The sequence below is a fragment of the Lactuca saligna genome, chromosome 4 (assembly GCF_052625555.1).
Source record: "Lactuca saligna cultivar CGN05327 chromosome 4, ASM5262555v1, whole genome shotgun sequence".
Classification (NCBI taxonomy): Eukaryota; Viridiplantae; Streptophyta; class Magnoliopsida; order Asterales; family Asteraceae; genus Lactuca; species Lactuca saligna.
Genome location: NC_136420.1, coordinates 40,355,000 through 40,374,499, shown reverse-complemented (window position 1 = coordinate 40,374,499; position 19,500 = coordinate 40,355,000). Strand labels below are relative to the sequence as shown.

Here is a 19,500-nt window from a genome sequence, read left to right as displayed (position 1 = left end):
TCCAAGGTTAACAAGTTTGCCCACGGATTACCAGCGGACTTTGGCCTGATAGTCAAGCAAGAAACCACTCTAAAAGCCGCCATTTGGGCTGCTAAGAATGTCGAGACTCAAATAAGAGAGAAGGGCCTGGAGAGAGCTGAAGTTGGGGAGAAAAGGTAGCATGGGGGATCGTCAATGATCAACAAAGAAATCAAATTCTCGAAATCTGGAGGAAGAGATGAAGCTAAGTGGTGCAATAAGTGTAATCAGAAACACTTTGGGAAGTGTAGCGAGGAGATTACTTGCTACAAATGTGGGAAGATAGGGCATTACACCAATAAGTGCACATCTAACAAGAAGGTGTGCTACGGATGCAACGAAGAATGACATATTTCTAGAGACTGCCCAAAGAAAAACAGACCGCCACAGCCAAGGACATTCCACATGATCCTCGACGAAGCAAATAACAATGCTAGGATTTAGAAGTAAAGACTTGATGCCCGAAGATCAATTTATGAAGTAACAATATGAATAGTGAGATGTGGTGTAGCCTATTAGAGGCATAGTATAGGGTGAACTTGAACTTTTGTGTAATAGTTTCAAGAAATTAATATAACCCTAGTTTTGGTATCTAGTGTGTTAGATGATTGTGTGATTTTATTGTGAGGTGACTTGGATTGACTGCGGGACAATACTTGGGATGAGTATGAGTAGGTTTGAATGGTAGTAGAGGCCTATACTACCGGAAGCACATGACTCACGCTTGCATCAGGGAAAGTCACAAGGTTACCAAGAAGCTAGTAATTGATTCCATTTTGTTCAAAGTATGTCATTATCATTGTTTCGATAATGACTAGTAGGATGATTTTTATTCCAAACCTAGTGGTCAAATTAAATTGAGTCTGACTACGATAGGTTTCTTACATGGTTTCGAGAACTGAGTTCGATGTAACATGTGACATAACTCAGAAGATTGAAATCAATGTGATCGATAGCATCGTGCTCGTTGTTAAGGAAGCTTGTAGCTAGAAATGCTACATGAAAAAATGTGATCATATCAAATTATAATATGAATGAATGTATATCCCATTCTGGAATTTAACTCTAAGAGACTTGAGTCTAAGCGTTACATCATACGATGAGAAGTCATTAGAGCACGACCCATCAGTCGGTTACAATAAATAAAAGAAAGTATGTATCCGAATAAGAAGAAGGAGTCCTCAATAAGGATTTATTTTGTAACTCATAGGTTACAATTGAAATTCATAGTTCGAAGAGAAGGTACATGATTAAGCATCGACAACGGTCAAGAAGTGCAAGAGTTAGATACTCATTTGAAGAAACATAAAAGCTAAGATTATTACCTAGGATGAAAAGATATAATGTATGGAATCATGATACAAGTCCTATATTCGTTGATGATTCTGGGATGTCATCATCCTAATGGGGAGATAATTGTAACGCCCGTAGATCTGGGCTAGTCAATTTAGAGACGATAAGCATCAAAAATGACTTTTTGGTAGAAGAGTGTTTATAATGAATAATCATAACCAAGTTGTAGTATATGTCACAAGGTTTGCGTGCATATAAAGAATGTCGAAAGCCAAGTTATAACGAAGAACTTATGACCCATTGAAGTTTCGTGACAAAACAGGCACGACACAGCGTGATGTAAATAGTGGATTTATGTTAGAGCTATATTTAGCCTTAGCGGTCTAAACAAAAGTTGTAGTATGTTAAACCGAGAGCATACATAAAAAGAACATCCAAATCTGACTTCGTATGAGGAAGTTATAAATTTTTGAAGTTTCAGCTTAACAGTATGCAACCCGAAGTTCGGATTTGAGATCGAGTGATTTCTAACCAAAACAATCTAAACGAGAAACGAAGATCTCGTCGATAGCAGTGCAACAGTAGATAGACAGATGAAAATGGACGTCAGATGAAGAAGTTATGAATTTCTAACGGATTTTTCCTATCTCGGCCTACTAATAATAATATAATAAAAATAAATTCAAAATTAGCCAACGGAGTCTAAACGAGAGTTGTAGAACATAAACTCACCTACGCGTGGATATAAAGAACATCGAAAACGTAGATCGTATGCGAGATTTATGATTTTATGAAGTACGAGGCACACATCCCAAAGGGGGAATGCCCAGCGTTCAAATGGAGAACACCATGCGTTCAATACTTGGCTCCGGAGTGGCCACATCGATGCTGACTCAACGGATAAGGGATAGGATCGGAACCCCACTCCTACGCACCGCGTTCGATGGGAACGCCCAGTGTTCTTTTGGGGAACATCCTGTGTTCGCGATAGACTTCAGCACTATAAATAGAACATGAAGGAAGCCGAGTTTGGTTGCCAAATTTCTTTTTTCTCTCCCGTTTTACCTCATTTTACATGCAAGAAATACCCTAGAAGCCCCGGTATCATCCCAACACCCAAAGAGAGTCCCGAAGTACCGAAGATCCCGAGAAGAAAATAGTTTCGCGCCGAAACTATGCCCGCATGAAGCCCGGTTTTGAGAAGATATCTCGGTTCCATCGGAGAATATTACTATAAAGAGCCGTAGTGCTAGAGTAATTTGTTCCAACCCAAGACATAAACAAAGACAAGGATAATCAGCCTTGTTAAAGACCCGCTGTCCGAGCATCGTCTAATCAAGTGAGTGTGTAGTTACTTTCTTCTAACACATAAATACGAAGTATTTTCTATGAAATACATGCTATGTGTTTATATACTTTTGTTTATTTGAGATGGGTGGAATGAAAGTTTTATATAGGTTTTGAAATGAGTTAACATGGAGATGGTATTGTGTAAACCCTAGCGACTATGCGACGTAGTGCCTCTTGTGTAAACCCTGGTGACTATGTTACGTAGTGCCTATTGTGTAAACCCTGGTGACTATGCGATGTAGTGCCTATTGTATAAACCCTAGAGACTATGTTACGTAGTGCCTGTTGTATGAATCTTGGTAGCCATGGGCTTTGGATAAACTCCTTAGGTCAATCCTTAGGAATGAATGAATGAAGGATAGTTGATTCTTAGGGGAAATCCTTAAGAAATAAAGGAGATAATGGGGATGTGTAATTGGGTTGATTGTTGGATGATTGAATATAATAATTGTATTATTATGGGTTGAAAACTCTATATGCTCACTAAGCTCCCAAGCTTGACCCACTCAGCTTTCTTTATATCACAGGTATCAATACGAAGACGTATTTCGCTGAGAGATTAAAGGAGATATAAATAATTAAAGTAAATAAATGTAAGTTATGTTTATGCTTATGCTTCTGTATTGACCAGTACATCCCAAATGTTTTAAAATGAATGAAATACAAATTCTTTGATAAAGTATTTTTCATGTTTTCTAGGAACAAATTCCGCAACTCTTTTAATAAACGGATTACTCTGATTTTATAAATAATAACAAAAAAAAACAAATCGGTCTTTTCTGGCCGTGAATTTGGGGATGTCACAGGCGGAGTGGCTCGACAAGAGGCCACTTAGGTTGGTGGTATCCAATGGTACTGCTGGAGACGTAGCACCGAAGAAAAAAGGGACTACGGGTTGGCTCTTTGATGGGTTATGTAACCCAATATCCTCTCTCTCTCTTTTATATATATACATATATATATATATATATATATATATATATATATATATATATATATATATATATATATATATATATATGAGATCCTTTGAAAACTCATAGTTTTCCGAGAACCCAATAACTAAAGGTGGAGCGTTAGATCAAAATTAACTCATTAATGACATGATCATCATCTTACAAATCTCATTTAATATTTAATTTTTTGTGATATTGTGAATATTAATAAAAATGTCTAAAAGTTAACATAATAAATTAAATTTTAGGTTTTTTATAAAAATAATAATTTTCGATTTTTAAAAATAATGCATATATCCATATTTTTTTCAAGTGCATATATCTATATTTTTATACTATAATGTTCATAAATAAACCATAAAAAAACATACTTATATACTAATCTATAATCACAATAGGACACTTACAATTCAAAGTGTTTTCATATCTTTGTGTCAAGATTTTCATATTTTCTTCATACGGGTTTTCACCTCTTCAATATTTTCCATAAAATTTTCCAAATCTACAAGGAATTTAAGAAAAAAATGATTAATGTAAGAACACTTACAAAAAATGCATATGTATATATCATGTAAGATTCATATATAATTATATCTTATAAGATTCACTTGTGATTGTATCTTTTAAGATTAAAATGTAAAATTTACAAGAGAAAAAATAAGTAATGAAGAACTCTCACACAAAATGCATGTGTGCTTATAGACATAATCTTTATGTGATTCACTTGTGATTTATATGTGAATTAATTGTAATACATATGCAATTTACGTGTGAATTACATATGACTCATATGTAAATCACATGTAATTCACTTGTAAATACAGGTAAATCACAAGTGAATCACATGTGAGTTACATGTGAATCACATGTAATTCATATATGATTTCCATGTGAATCACTACATACCTAATATTTAGTACGTAAGAAAATTAATTTGTATAAAGGGGACATAAATATGAAAAGAAAACATACTTGAAGTTACTGAAAGGGTCTTCTAGAATGTTGCTATTGTTTGCCTGTTGATATGTAATGAAATTACAAATTACAAATCTGGTATAGAAAATGAAAAATTATGTTTATAGTGCAAAAGAGACTTTAGACTTTCTGTATACCTAACATCATCAAAACATAGTAACAATTCAGTTGCATCCATTTATATTTTTTAGTTCATATATCAAATGAAAATCATTGTATACAAATATCATGCAACAGTAAGGATTTTGGTGATCTATAGTTCCAACATGTACTTATATTAACTGTTTTGTGAGAAATTCACCAAATTAAAGAAATTTTGATCAAAGAAAATCTCCAGATTCAGCAAATTAAACACAAATAATCAGTATCTGTCACAATCAAAGGAGAATTAAGATCAAAATTGAAGAAACTAGCATACCTTAAAATTCTTCGATTATTGAACATTGCATTCTCTCACTCTCAACCTTTGAACACATCGGAGTAATTCACAGGTCACCACATTAGAAGTCTTCATTGATTGCAGGATATCTTCACTGTATAAATTTAGATCAAGATTAACACATATCAGTGAACTCTTTAATAAAACCAAGTGAAGACTTGATGCAATATCTGATGGTAAATAAAGGCTTTGATTGAGAAGTCTTCATTTATTGCATTTGATTTTTGAGGAAAACATCATAAAAGATCTAAGTTCAAAGGAAACGGTGTCTGATTGAAAAAACCAGAAAAGGTCGTTACTGGTAGGAGGTACCACAAATCGCGTTAGAGAAGCTTTGAGGAAAGTTGATAAAACCTATTAGGCCAGGATCACAGAATTACATTAAGGATCCTTAAAGCTGAGGATCCTTAAGTAGAATTTAGGATCCTGATTATTATCATTTATTTTCCTAACATAATGGTTATATGCTTCTTTATTTTTCTCACAAATGTACAGAAATATTTAGTTAAAGACATATTCTCGACGAAGAATCATCTTGACCATGCAAAAGACATGGGATACCAAGTCAAATAACGTCTATAAGCTGATCTCGGAGGATCCCGAAATTATCAAACTTCTTGTTATTTTATTTAGATTATAAATAGAACTTGTATTACACATACAACACACACATTTAGCTCATCTGCAATATTTGTACTTGCTTTTCACACATTCATCTCTATAATCGACATTTTCAATCAATAAAATTATCAAGGCAGGTGATCATTATCACCTCCCAAGGTTTTGTGCCTTAGATCCAAGCAAGGATCAAGGTATTTCCTTGTCAACCACTTGTGTCACTTTGATCCTCATTTTATATTTGTTTTATTCTGAACATCACAGCCTCTCATATAATTTGGTTGATTCTTGCTTGCTCATTTTTTGACAAAAACAATTTGGTGCCCACCGTAGGGTCGTGGTGTTCAAAATCCCTTGAAAAATTAAGTCTACACAATCAACACTGTTCTCTTCCTCAATTCCTCTTATTTCCTCCAAAAACTTTACACTACCTCTAGCTTGAGCTCCCAAGTAAGCCTTAGAAGAACCGAAGAAAAATACCAATCCCGTCATTACCCCAGGACTCCAGGATCCTCCTGTGCTGATTTCCAATAGTGAAATCTTCGCATTGATGAAGATACTAAAACAATAAGTCACCCAATAGCAGGAGGATAATAGGATAATTCTCAAGGACGTGGAGAGAATGCGGACAAAAATCCACAAGCCTCAAGAAGCAACACACTTGATCTTGCAACCCAAGATCCTTAACTATGATAACACAGGATCCTCAATGATTTTCTGCTAGATAGGATCCTTAATACCGGCCTCTATTCCCGCCTGGGGGCGTGACTCCAAGAGAACAAGCCCACACGACCTCGGATACCAACGAAACCTTTGTTAGTCCCAATAACAGGGATCCTGGTAAACCCATCAATAATAATATCTTTACTACTAACTGAATAGATCTTGATACAGGTTTAATATTGTTAATGGCTAAGGAGCTCCAGCAACTAAGACAAATGATCTTGAGCGTGACTGGAGTAGTTCAACCGGTACCGGAAGTATCCCCCACATGCCACAGGATCTCATGATTTTTTCTGGAAATAGCTGACACCAAAGTCCCAAAGCACATGCAAGCCCCCAACTTGAATCCTAATGACGAGACTACAGATCTTGAGGAGCACGTGATACAATACAGGGAAAGGATGGATACCATTCACTTGAAAGAAGCTTGCCTTTGCAAGGGTTTTGGTTCAACCCTCTCAAGATCAACTTTAAAATGGTTTCTTAACGTTCCACCTTACTCTATTACAATGTTTACTCATTTAATTAATTTGTTTAACAATCAATTTTCTTCTAGCAGAATATTCGAAAAAGCCATGATGATACCACGACAAGCATAACAATTAAATTATGGGCACAATATGTACTGGAAATAAGAGAACAAGATATAAAAGAAGTGCCCCTGAACCTTGAAGATCCTGAATCCAAAGTTCTCTGAACAAATTGAACATGATATGATAAGGTTCCTCAAAGTGAGAAGCAAGATGTTTGCATGGAAGCACGAGGAAATGACAAGTATAGGCATAAATATAATAACCCATAAACTTAACATTGATCCATCTTTCAGACAAGTACATCAAAACAGAAGGAAATTCACACCAAAGAGATACCAATTTATACAAGAAAACGTAGAAAAACTTCTTAAAAATAGGATGATCAAGGAAGTGAAATTCCGAAGGTTGCTAGCCAATGTAGTCATAGTATAAACGAAGAATGGTAAGTGGAGAGTATGTGGAGGTTAAACAGATCTTAACAATGCTTATTTGTTTTGGTCAAATATTACACAAGTACTAATCGACCAACTTGAATGAGAGGTTGTGATGTTCAGATTGTGTAATAGCAAGTAGTAAAAGAAAAGTAACACAATGGTTTACAAGGAAAGCCCTTGATCCTTACAAGGATCTCTGGTATAAAACCTTGGGAGGTGATAATGATCACATGCCTTGATGATTTTATTGATATAAAGAAAATATTACAGTGAGTTTTTAGTAAGAATAAATGTAGAAATTCGTAGAGTGAGCTTAGACTAAGAATTCATGTGTTGTGTGCGGATTACAAGTGTCATTTTATAATTTAATCCATCCAACAAGATGCCCGATATTTCTGGGATCCTCTATGACTAGCTTTGTGAACGTTATTTGACCAAGTATTCTGAGTCTTTAGCGTGTTGACGTAATTCTTCGTTAAGAATTGGTCTTCCCTTGACTACTTCTGCTTACGTGTTAGTTATAGAAAAATATGACCATTATGTGTAATAATAAAAAAAATAACGGTAATTAGCCAGGATCCTGATGTTACTGAGGATCTGGGATATTTGAGGATCCTGAATATAGTAATGATCCTGGTCCTAACAATTGCCCCCAAGTTATTCCTAAAAATATAAGGGTAAGTTTCGTAAATATTAAAGGAATAACTTAAATAAATAGGGAATAGTAATTTTCTGTTTTAACCCATAACGGCTAGGTGATTTAAATTGTAATAGATAGTTTACTAGCCATTAGCAGTCAAATCATATTTACCGACCCAATATAAATATAAGGGATCAGTTTAATATTCTCCTGTCCGTTCTTCTTTGCCTTTCTTGTGCCATCTTGCAATTAGAAGTTAATTTTCTTCCAGGATTTTTTTTCTTTATAATATGGGTCAAAAAATGGTTCTCACTCATAAAAGTATCCTGTCCCTTCCCGACGATGATTTTATCGACCAAGGTATCCACTCTTATAAGGATACATGATCTTTTGGAAATGATGAAATCGAGTCTCTAAAACTTAATGGGGCCTTTCCTCCTAGTGCTGTTTTTAGGCCTTTTCTATCCTCTAATTCAGCCTGATATTTTCTCCCCTACTTGGGTGTGTTTTCCTGAGTATCTTTTCTCCTTAAGCTTGAGATATCCTTTCCCTGGGATCGTCTCCGAATTTTTTTAGGCAACTGGGATTTTGTATATACAAGTCATGCCAATTGTCTGGAGTATCCTTTATTGGGTCGACCAAATAAATCAATAAAAGATTCTTGACATAGGCCTTTCTGAGTTGGCCTGTATATACGAACTCACAACTATTAGGAATTCTCATTTCCTTCTTAAGATCAACACCCACATATCTTTTCTAATCTTGAAATCCAAGCACAATGATGGAGCTTGGAAAGGGAGATACCTTTTTGTGAGGCGCGACTTTGTTCCCACTGTGGATCTATTTCCCATAGATTAGGTCAAAACCCTCACATCTTATCTAATTTTGAAATCCAAGCACAATGATGAAGCTTGGAAAGGGAGATACCTCTTTGTGAGGTAGCATTTTAATGCTTTACCTTGTGATCCTGGGATCTTATTCTGATTTTGTTTGTTCCTTTGTAGCCTTCAAGTTCGAGGAACTTATTCCCGTTGCTGAGGATTCAGAGGAGAATATTGAGAGGTGCTTGGCCTTATCAGAAGTTGAGAGATCCTTCCGATTCGATCAATCCATCCTCAGGAAAGCTCTTCCTATACTGACCTCATGTCGACGGGTAGGGATCATTAAGTTTTTCTTGCTTGTGGTAAGGATCCTTAATAATCTTTTGTTGTATACAGGATCCAAGGTAACTCACTCTAATTCCCGTTTTACTCTTGCTGATCTCGATACGACCATGTTAGGAGATCAGCTTGTGTTGAAGAAGGAGACTATTTCATCTTCTCTTCCTCCTAAAAGATCAACCGTGGATTTGACAGTGAAGATTCCGTGATCCTGGAAAAGGAAAGTTGTTGATTCCATAGTTTAGCTTTGGAGAACCTTGGAGCTGGGGAAGCGCTCCAAAAGTTGGTCTCTTTCTCTCAACCTGTAAGTCTTGATTTTGTTCTTGCTTTATTCGTTTTCGTTTTTTGTTGATTCACCATATCTCTGTCATAGCTCTCTGATCATGTCTCCTCCAATCTTAGGATCCATGCAGAGAGGGATGAACAAGCCCTTCAAGGTCGGGAGAAGATGTGGAAGAGACCAACAATGATAATATGAGGAGGGTAGAGCTACTAAGCAAGGAGAAGGCAGAGAGAGAGAGAGAGAAGAGCATGTCCATGAGATGGAGGACGTGATCTCATATGCGAAGGTCAGCACTGTGGTGGTTGTTTGGGAGGTGAAGATCCATCTTGTTAAGGGTCTTAAAAATGTAGGATCCTAGGAAGTGGATGGTTGGCGCGAGGCACTGGCCAAACTAACTAGCAAGCCTACTACTGCCAATCACGATCTTGTACTGCTGCTTACCAAGGGGGGGGGGGGGGAGAGAAGAAGGTTGATGATGACCAGGATAAGGTCTAGGTGTGTAACATCCTGGATTCCGGGTATGTTAGTTTGTGTTTCAAATTTTGATGATTTAGGAGGGACTCGATGAGTCGAGAGTCTGACTCGCCGAGTCACGTTGAGTTGTATGTGGGTATTTAATGAGAGGACTTGACGAGTTCAAGTATGGACTCGTCGAGTAGGTGTTGGGCAGAGAAAACCCTAAGTTTCGGGGTTGAAGCCTATTTAAAGGAACTTACGACCTTGGATGCACCTCATATCTCCTATGAGAAACCCTAAACCGCCATTGGTGCCAAGGGAGAGTTCTTATGGTGAAATCAAGTATTTTGGTGTGATTTTGCAAAGGAAGAGAAGGGATTCAGCTAGAAGGACCAAAGGAGGATGTCATTCTAAGACATTCAAGCAGGGATCTCCATTATGAGGTAGTAATTCGACCTTTTCTTCTGTTTTGTGAAGAATCCTTGAATCTAGGGTTTTCTTTACCCTTTCTTGGATAGTATATCATGCATATAAGGTCCCAATGTGGAATAAGTATTAGATCCGGACCTTAAGAGGTCCAGAGATTCCCAATCTTCCAGCTTTATGCAGTTCCATCGGAGTTATGAATCTAGGATGCCATTTTTAGAGCTATTTCACCATATATATAGTTATGTGTGTGTTGCATGTGTATAAAGTCTGGACCTTTACGTTACTATTGGGTGTTAGATAGTCAAATCTATATGTTGGGGAAATAGATCTGACCTCAGAAGGTCATTTGAGTGTGGCCATGGAGGAAACTCGCTGAGTCCATAAGAGGACTCGACGAGTCGAGTCGGGTTGCCCCGCGATTCGTGACTAGTGGTAACTCGTCGAGTGAAACGTTAACTCGACGAGTCGGGTGAGACCTTAGGAGGATTTAGAGGAAAAGCATGGACTCACCGAGTCACCTGAGTGCACTCGACAAGTCTGGTCAAATTTTGACCGTTGACTAGAGTTGACTTCAGTTGACCTTAGGGTTTTGGTCATATTGATTCAAGAGAGGTCAGGGAGGGATAGAATGGTCTTCTCCCCATTCTATAGAGATGAGGTCAAGAGAAAGTATTAATTAGATGTTTTCCTTATGTGTTAGGCGGGGGCTCGATCGAGGTTATCAAGCCAGAAGGTTTACTAGACATCATGAGAGGTGAGTCTTCTCACTATACTATACCTGGAAGGGTACCTATGTGTTACTGGAAGGTCTTGTATGCTATGAGATGTATCTGCTATATGTTGTTATGTGATATGTATGTGCTATGTATGTTATGTATGATAAGGACCAGAAGGTCAAGATGACATGGATCGGAAGGTCAGGAGGTTACGGATCGGAACGTCAATACGGGTAGGACCGTAAGGTCTACCGGAATTTGGGACGGAAGCCCCCTGAGACACGTGGAACGGAAAATCTCACAGAGTTATGGCCTAGAAAGGCGTATGTGTTGTATGTGGTATTTTGGGGAACTCACTAAGCATTTATGCTTACAGTGCTATGTGTTATGTGTTTCACGTACTAGCGATAATCGCGGGAAGGCGCCAGCATGATCCGTACACACTGGCAGAAGATTTATTTTATGATCTTGGGGTATGTTTTATCATGATGGCATTTGTTAAATTTGAGATTTGAGAATATTGAATGATTTTATGTTATTTGAAAAAAAAAACAAAAAAATTGTTTTGAAAATTTACGTTTTTACAAGTTGGTATTAGAGCCTTGGTTGAGGGATTTAGATGCACCTTCGGGCGTATCTGAACTCAAAATGAGGAATTGAGAAGATTTTAATACAAGAAACAATTTTTCTAAAAAGTAAAATAATTCGAGTAAGCAGAAAGAAGCAGTGTGTACGATCAGTCAGCGCTCGAACGGTGATTTCCCAAAATACCCTTACGTTATGTGTTATAAGATATGATATGATATGCTATGTATGCTTGAGTGAGCTAGGTATTCATATTAGGACTAGAGTGGCCTGATTTGTGATGCCTTAGCCTAGGAGATTACTGCTGCTATGAGATGCTTGAGAGTGAGTAGGTAGCAGTGAGGAGCTTATGAGGGGCCTACCGAAGGGTAGCCAGTGCTTAGTGAGAAGTAGAGTACTTCTTGTCTGGGATCCTAGGAGGAGGACTTGGAATGAATGCTGATGCGGTGTGGAAGGTACTATAGGGCCTGTACTACTTGAAGCATCAGATCAGTGCGCAGTCCAAGTAAGAATCCTTAGGGTACCAAGGAACAAGTAGGATTGGGTGATTGAGTGCGAGCATACTCGATCAAGTCTCTGGTATCTTTGTGTTTTAGAGACATCATGGTAAGTACACCTGTAGCACCTAGTTCTTGGTACGTATTTATTTTTATTTTTATCTAATTATTTTGAATTTTTGGCCTTGGACTCGGCGAGTTGAAGGACCAACTCACCGAGTAGAAGCAGAATGGGATGCGGGGTTTAAGCCATGGACTCGACGAGTCCGGTCCCGGACTCGACTAGTAGACGATGTCTAGAAAAAAACCATAATCTAACGGTTTGCACCCTATTTAAACAGTGTTATGTCGACCATAACGTCTCTTATGCTCCCATAACACCCCTCATTGAAACCTTATCCGTTATTAAAGCAATCTAAGCCTTGTTGGTGGATTTCGTTGCTTATGGTCTTAAGAAGGAAGGAGAAAAGCTTGAGGAAGCAAGTAGAGGCCAAGGGAAGCCAAGTTTATGCACCTTCTACAGTTCATTGAAGGGATCGAGGAGTCGTAGGGAGTCGACTTGTGGGTCGAGGATAATCCAAACATTGCACGACATTAGGGTAAGTTACCTTCCAGTAGGGGTGGGCCTAAGGCCACAATGCTGGCCCACCAAAAAGGGTATTTAGAAGATAATGGTCTTTATGATAATTATCTTTCTTGGGTTATGTGTTGGTTATGAGATTTATCTGGATGACATGTTATGTGTATAGTAGGGATTAGTTTCCCTAACAGTGGTCCTTAGGACCCAAGGGTAGGTCAATACCCGGATATGCTTGTCTGTATGTTTATATCTGTTAATTGTATGCTAGTGGTAGGGGTGAAATAGTCCCCAGTTACCGGTTGAAAGATACCGATGATGGATACCGGTTGAAAGATACCGATGATGGATACCGGTTGAAAGATACCGATGTTGATTACCGGTTGAAAGATACCGATGATGGTTACCGGTTGAAAGATACCGATGAAGGTTACCGGTTGAAAGATACCGATAAAGGTTACCGGTTGAAAGATACCGACGATATCGTATGGTATGTGGTATGAAGGGGGAACTCACTAAGCTTTGTGCTTACAGTTTTGGTTTTGGTTTTAGGTACCTCTTCATCGAAGGGGAAGGAGCCGACGGTGTAGCAGTGCATCACACACACACATGCTTTCCGCAAGGAGTTTTTGGGACTGTGCTCTGATTTTCATTATTTTTGATGTTATGGTTTGGGACACAACAATATGATTTTGTGACGTGTTGTTTATTTGACAATATTTTGGTAAAAATGTTTATGGAATTGTTAATTCAAAAATGAAATTTTCGGGCTTGAAATTTGGGATGTTACAAGTTGGTATCAGAGCCCTGGTTTGAGGGATTCGGACACACCCTCGGGGGTTTCTGGACTCAAACTGAGGGACTAAAAGATTTCTACAAGGTAAATGGTTTTCTACAATATAAATGGAAGGATTTTAAGAAAGACGAAGTGTGTAATGCATACGACCGACCTGGCTTAAGTAAGTTTTCCCCAAGATACCCATACTTGTTGTAACACCGTACAATTTAAAACAAATTTTCGCATTTTTAAACACATTTTTCCAAACACATTTATTAACAAAATCCCATTGTAACATATCTTTGTTTCACAAAATATTTCCCAAGATCAAAATACATAAATCCCATGCGTGTGTACAAATCATGCCGGCGCCTTCTCGCGATCATCACTGGTACCTGAAACACATAACACATAACACTGTAAGCATAAAGCTTAGTGAGTTCCCCAAAATACCATACATAACACATACTAGCCAATCGAGGCTATAACTCTGTGGGCCCGTGGGCCCTAACTCTGTGGACCCTCTGGTCCTAGCTCTGTGAACCTTCCTGTTCTAACTCTGATATACACATGACATAAATCACATAAAAAATAATGCAGTGCAACACATCACATAATAGCATACAATAACTTTGTCACATGACTCTAATTACCACTCAAGGTAAAGTATAGTGAGAAGACTCACCTCAGATGTCTCGGTAAATCTCTGACTCGATAGAAATACGATCTAGCCTCCACCTAATCATGTAAAGTAATACTCTCATAAATATAACTCTTAGGACTAGACTCAACCCTCTCTAGGCACCCTCAAAAGGGTAAAATACCATTTTACCCCTCCTTTGGCTCAAAAGCCCTCATTGTTGACCAAACCCTAAAAGTCAACCAAAGTCAAAGGTCAAAATTTGACCCGACTCGTCGAGTACACTTGGGCAACTCAGTGAGTCTACACGTATCCACTAACTCCCTAGTCTCTCTTGACATGTCGAGTCCCCTCCCCCCCCTTGCTCGATGAGTGACACCTAGCATGAATCGCGGGGCTACCCCGACTCAACTCGCTGAGTCTCAAGATCAACTCGGTGAGTTCTGTCTTGAACTCCAATCCTCTAATTCCTCTCTGACTCACTGAGTTATTCCCCCAACTCGGTGGGTCTACTCCCTGAGTGGTTTACGGGAAACCCTAACCCTACTCATCGAGTCTGATCTTTGGACTCAGTGAGTCCATGCCATGCAAAAACTCCATTGACCTCCTGAGGTCAGATTTGTTCCTTAAATCCATAGATCTGACCTTCCCAAGCATGATAATCATGTAAAGTTCAGACCTTGACACTCATATAACATCTAGATGGTCCTACTTGGTGATTTAACCCCAAAAATAACCTCCTAATTCATGGCTCCCAAAATAACCCATAAAGCTCCAAGGGTTAAGGTCTCTGGACCTCTTTGAGTCCAGATCCAAAGCATAAACTCGAGAAAGGACCAATTGCTCCACATATCCATTCTCTAAAGGGGTTAGAAAACCCTAACTCTAAGAATCAACACCAAAAATGAAGAAGGTCTGAATAAATACCTCAAAATGAAGTCTCTGAACTCTGAAATCACCAGATCTGCTCCTCCTACAACCTCATCTTGCCTTGGTCACCTCCTTTTTGCAATCACACCAACAAAATGATCAAAAGTGGCCTCTCCTCCCTCACAAACGCTCTAGATCTCTTAGCATCTCTCTCTGGGGTTTGGTAGCCACAAATGACAGCCCTAAGGGCCTTTAAATAGGTCCCAAACCCGGGAAATTAGGGTTTCATTAAACAGTGTGGACTCGCCGAGTCCGGTCATGAACCCGGATGAGAATTCGCGACCCTACTCGGCGAGTCTAAGCACTAACTCACCGAGTCCCTCTACAAACTTCAAAATAAATGAATAAAATAATATACCTGGGAATCCGGATGTTAAACTTGCTATGTTATGTCATATGGTTTTGATTCAAAAAACTGCATGCTAGAATAGGACTACGGATCTAGGAGGATGCCTTTTTGTGCCTGATATTTGATTCTTAGAATTGCATGCTAGTTAGGGCTAAGGGTCTAGGGAGGATGCCTTATATGCCTGTTGTATGAGCTGTATGCTAGGACTATTTAGTCAGAAGTAGGATGGCCTGTGTAGGTTATGCCTGATTTTGGTTACCCAACGCTCGAATGCTGCTTGCTTTGTGCTATGGGGGTTCTGGCCATCTTCAACTAGCTAAGGAACGAACATCCGCAAGCTAGTTAGGGGGAGGTGGTGGGGACTCCTAGTGCAGCTGATGGCGGAGGGTAGGTCAGAGAGTGACCTAGGGAAGCCTAGGATGAGGTCAGTGGAAAGGGTATTGAAAAAAGGGACTTGGCAAAGTCGAAGCAATCCTTGAGGAAAGTACGGGTAGATGTGGAAGGTAGTATGGGCCCGTACTACTAAATTCAGAGGACCCATACTCGAATCAAGGAGGGCCTAGATGGAACCTGGAAACTTGGAAAATATGTGAGACCTCTAAAAGGTATATGCAACCCTGACAATCGTATGTTTATTTTCAGAATGGTGGTCACACGACATGGAGCAGGAGGTTCAGGATCCGAGTCAGGATCGGGCTCGAGCACAGGATCCGGGCATGTGGATGATGGGTTACGCAAGTTCATCGCATCCGAGATCACGAGGGGTATCCTTGATGCGACGCCGGTTATCTACGGGTCGATCAAGGAAGGGATCATTGAGCTGATGGAGGATCGCCTCAGGGCGTTCAAGAATAACATGGCGACCAACCATACGGGGCAACGCACACTGTCCTTTAAGGACTTCCGAGGGAGTGGTGCACCGGATTTCCATGGGGTGAAGGACCCCATTGCTGCTAGGAGATGGATCGCAGACATCGAGTCTGCACCGCTGACGAGCTTCTGCTCGGAAGGGTCGAAGGTCTGTTTCGTTGCAGGGTGTTTGAGAGACAGGGTCAAAGATTGGTGGAAGTCGGTTGGTGACTCTTTGGGAGCCTCCGCTGTTGAGGCTATGACCTGGTCAAACTTTGTAACCAGATTCATGGAGGAGTTTGTGCCAGCTATGGAGATTCAGCAGCTGGCCAGGGAGTTCTTGGACATGAGATAGACTACGGAGACTGTGGTGGAGATCACCGCCAAGTTCTGGGAGAGGGTATTGCTGGTGCCCCAGTATGCTGGTGATGAGGAAATGAAGAGGACCCACTACCATGACATGCTACGAGCTGACAACCGAGAGCATGTCAGTTTCTCAGCTTGCCCTACCCTGGACTCCATGATTGCCAGGGCTAGGGAAAGGGAGATTGATCTGGAGCACATCCGGAAGAGGAAGGCAGCGGAGGGGCTGATGATGGGGGCTTCGGGGAAGAAGCCCAAGGGATACAACTGTAGGCTGAAAGGCCATTCGGGGCGGGACCGATGTGGGAAATGCGGTCGGTCACACGAAGAAGCTTGTCACACTGGGTCGGGTTCAAGTTGTTATAAGTGTGGCAAGGTTGGACATTTTTGCAGATATTGTACTACCCGTACTCCTGCATTTCTGATATCTTATCTGATTTGCTTTCATTGCAATCAAAAGGGCCATAAAAAGGCCAATTGCCCTAGATTGACAGCAGCAGCAGTGGCACCGATAATGGTGCCGACTCCAGCGACAGCACGGGGTGTGGATGGTCGGAAGGTCAAGTTGGTGGCTCCAATGGTTCGGAGCCGAGCATTTCAGCTGACAACCAAGGAGGCACGCACTACACCCGATGTGGTGACGGGTATGTTTCTTATTTTATGCTTTTATGTTATTTCGTTGTGATTTTGATATATTATGTGCCTTGCTTAGGATTGTTCCTTGTGAACAGTATCCCAGTTCAGTTGTTGTTTGATTCGGGTGCCACTCGATCATTTGTCTCTCTTGCGCTTATCAAGAAGTTTCCAGAGTCGTCAGGCATGTTGTATTGCCCTCTAGAGGTCGAGATTGCGGACGACCGGTCGGTACGAGCGTCGGAGGTCTATTGGGATTGTGTTTTGAGGCTGTTCGAGGAACGATACTTGGTGGACTTGGTTCCCATACCTTTGTGCGGGAACAAGGTCATTATTGGTATGGACTGGCTGAGCCCCAATGGGGGTAGTGATTGACTGCGCATAGCAGTCAGTGCGGATTAGGACCCCTAGTGGGGGAGAGATGGTGGTTCAAGGCAAAAGGTCACAACGAGGACCAGCTTTATGTTCAGCAGTGAGGGCTAGGCGCTACCATCAGCAGGGTTGCACAGGTTATGTCTCCACCATTTGGAGCATATTATTTTTGCCAAGCCTCATAAGCAGGCATATCAAGCACCTACCAAAATATGTAAAAAAAATGAAATTGTATTTGTAAAAGGTGCTAATGTCAATATGCCATAAACTCTTCTAACAAACCCATACACTCAAAATTTAAATTATAAATAACCTGTTGATTTGAACACAAATCTCAACAGGGGCATGTTCCCTTTACACATTCTATATTCAGCATCCTAATGAGACATTCATCCCTACATCCCATGCGCCCATCTAATGAAGGTTTACACTAGCAAACCATGATCTAATAGTCATTTCAAGAACATACATTTTAGCAAACACACTATACGTTAGATCTAATAAATAATAAAACAAATAACCTCATAAATAGTCTGATTTTTACGATTGCGATGCAGATACATGTTTGTCTTTATAAGCTTCCAAGAGAGTTATGGAGGATCTGCAACAATGGCATGATTAATGAGAGATGGAAGTTCAAGCAAACAAAAGATTTTCAGGTCAACAAGTACCTATTAGCTGCTTTTGTCCTGATTGACTTGAATTCAACTTTTGGGTATTATCTTGGATATTCTTTCCAGAGCATGATAGACATTGACAACATAATCCAACTTTTGTTGGCATATCAAACAAGGCAGTGTTTATTGTGTGTAGTGCAAGACAAAATCATAAAACCAAACCAATGAGTCGGTCTGAAGTGACTTACTGATAAGAGTATGCAATTCAACACATGGGATACCACCAAATCCACAGGTTAGATTTCTGCCACGACAACACCAGGTTCTCCATGCTGAAGCAAATGCAACTGAGTTAACTTTTTCTTAAGAAAAAATAAAAAAGCAAATGCAGATAAACTTACAATTCCAAGACCAAGCTCCAATTTTCATGGGCCTAAACGGTCGGATTTCGGCTGACCTAGAAGCGTGCAAACCGAGAGTGCAACACCCATTATACCAACAACTCCACATGTATGCCTTGCTTCAGCAACAATATCAGAATGAGGAAGACCAGAACCAGCTGCTGCTCCTGCAATCTAAAAATTCGAAAGGAATAGAAATAATATCATAGCAAGGGATGTGGAGATCATGTATCTTGGTATGCATTCATGTTATGGTTTATTTTCCTATCATGTATTTGCAAATAGATTATAACAGAGGATAAACCTTGTGGAAAAGAATGGCTCCAGCCAAACCTCTTCGCCTAGCTATGCCCCGTGGGGGTGGCAAAGCGCAATCATCTCCAACAATCACCATCTACAAAAGTACTAACAAATATATATTTGCTAACTAAGAGTGGCATAGTATAGCTGCATGTCAATTATATCTATATGCACTCACCTCTACTTTGTAACCTTCAGACTTTGCTTCCTCAGCTGCCAATCCAAAATTTAATCGGTCACCAGTGTAGTTCTGTAGATCAAATATCTTTCAGTTAAATTCAATCCAAAAACATCATTCAACAAAAACTCCTCCTCACCTTGACAATTAGGAGACATCCTATTGGCCCAGTCACAACTCTTATGCCCTGCAAAACGCAAATGCAATTGGATTGGATTTCCATAATTCCATAAAGTGATCCAGCCAATGCATTCACAAAACTTCCTTTTCGTTTTGTTTTTCATGTTTCAGTTAGGATATTGTGACTGATAAGTATATAGTACGTCGGAGCAATATTTCTTTAAATGAAAAACCTAGCGCATTTCAAACGTAAAATTGGGTTCAATTTTGCTACAAATTCCACACTAA

At 39.7% G+C, this 19,500-nt stretch overlaps 1 long non-coding RNA gene across 1 annotated transcript; it reads right to left on the bottom strand.

Annotated features, from left to right (window-relative positions):
- Positions 1-18,936: 18,936 nt before the first annotated feature.
- On the bottom strand, positions 18,937-19,279 carry LOC145038891 (uncharacterized). The gene is made up of 3 exons (XR_013679618.1): positions 19,232-19,279; positions 19,093-19,164; positions 18,937-19,008 (listed from the first exon to the last, which is right to left on the bottom strand). It is a non-coding gene; the product is annotated as an uncharacterized LOC145038891 (long non-coding RNA).
- Positions 19,280-19,500: the final 221 nt, after the last annotated feature.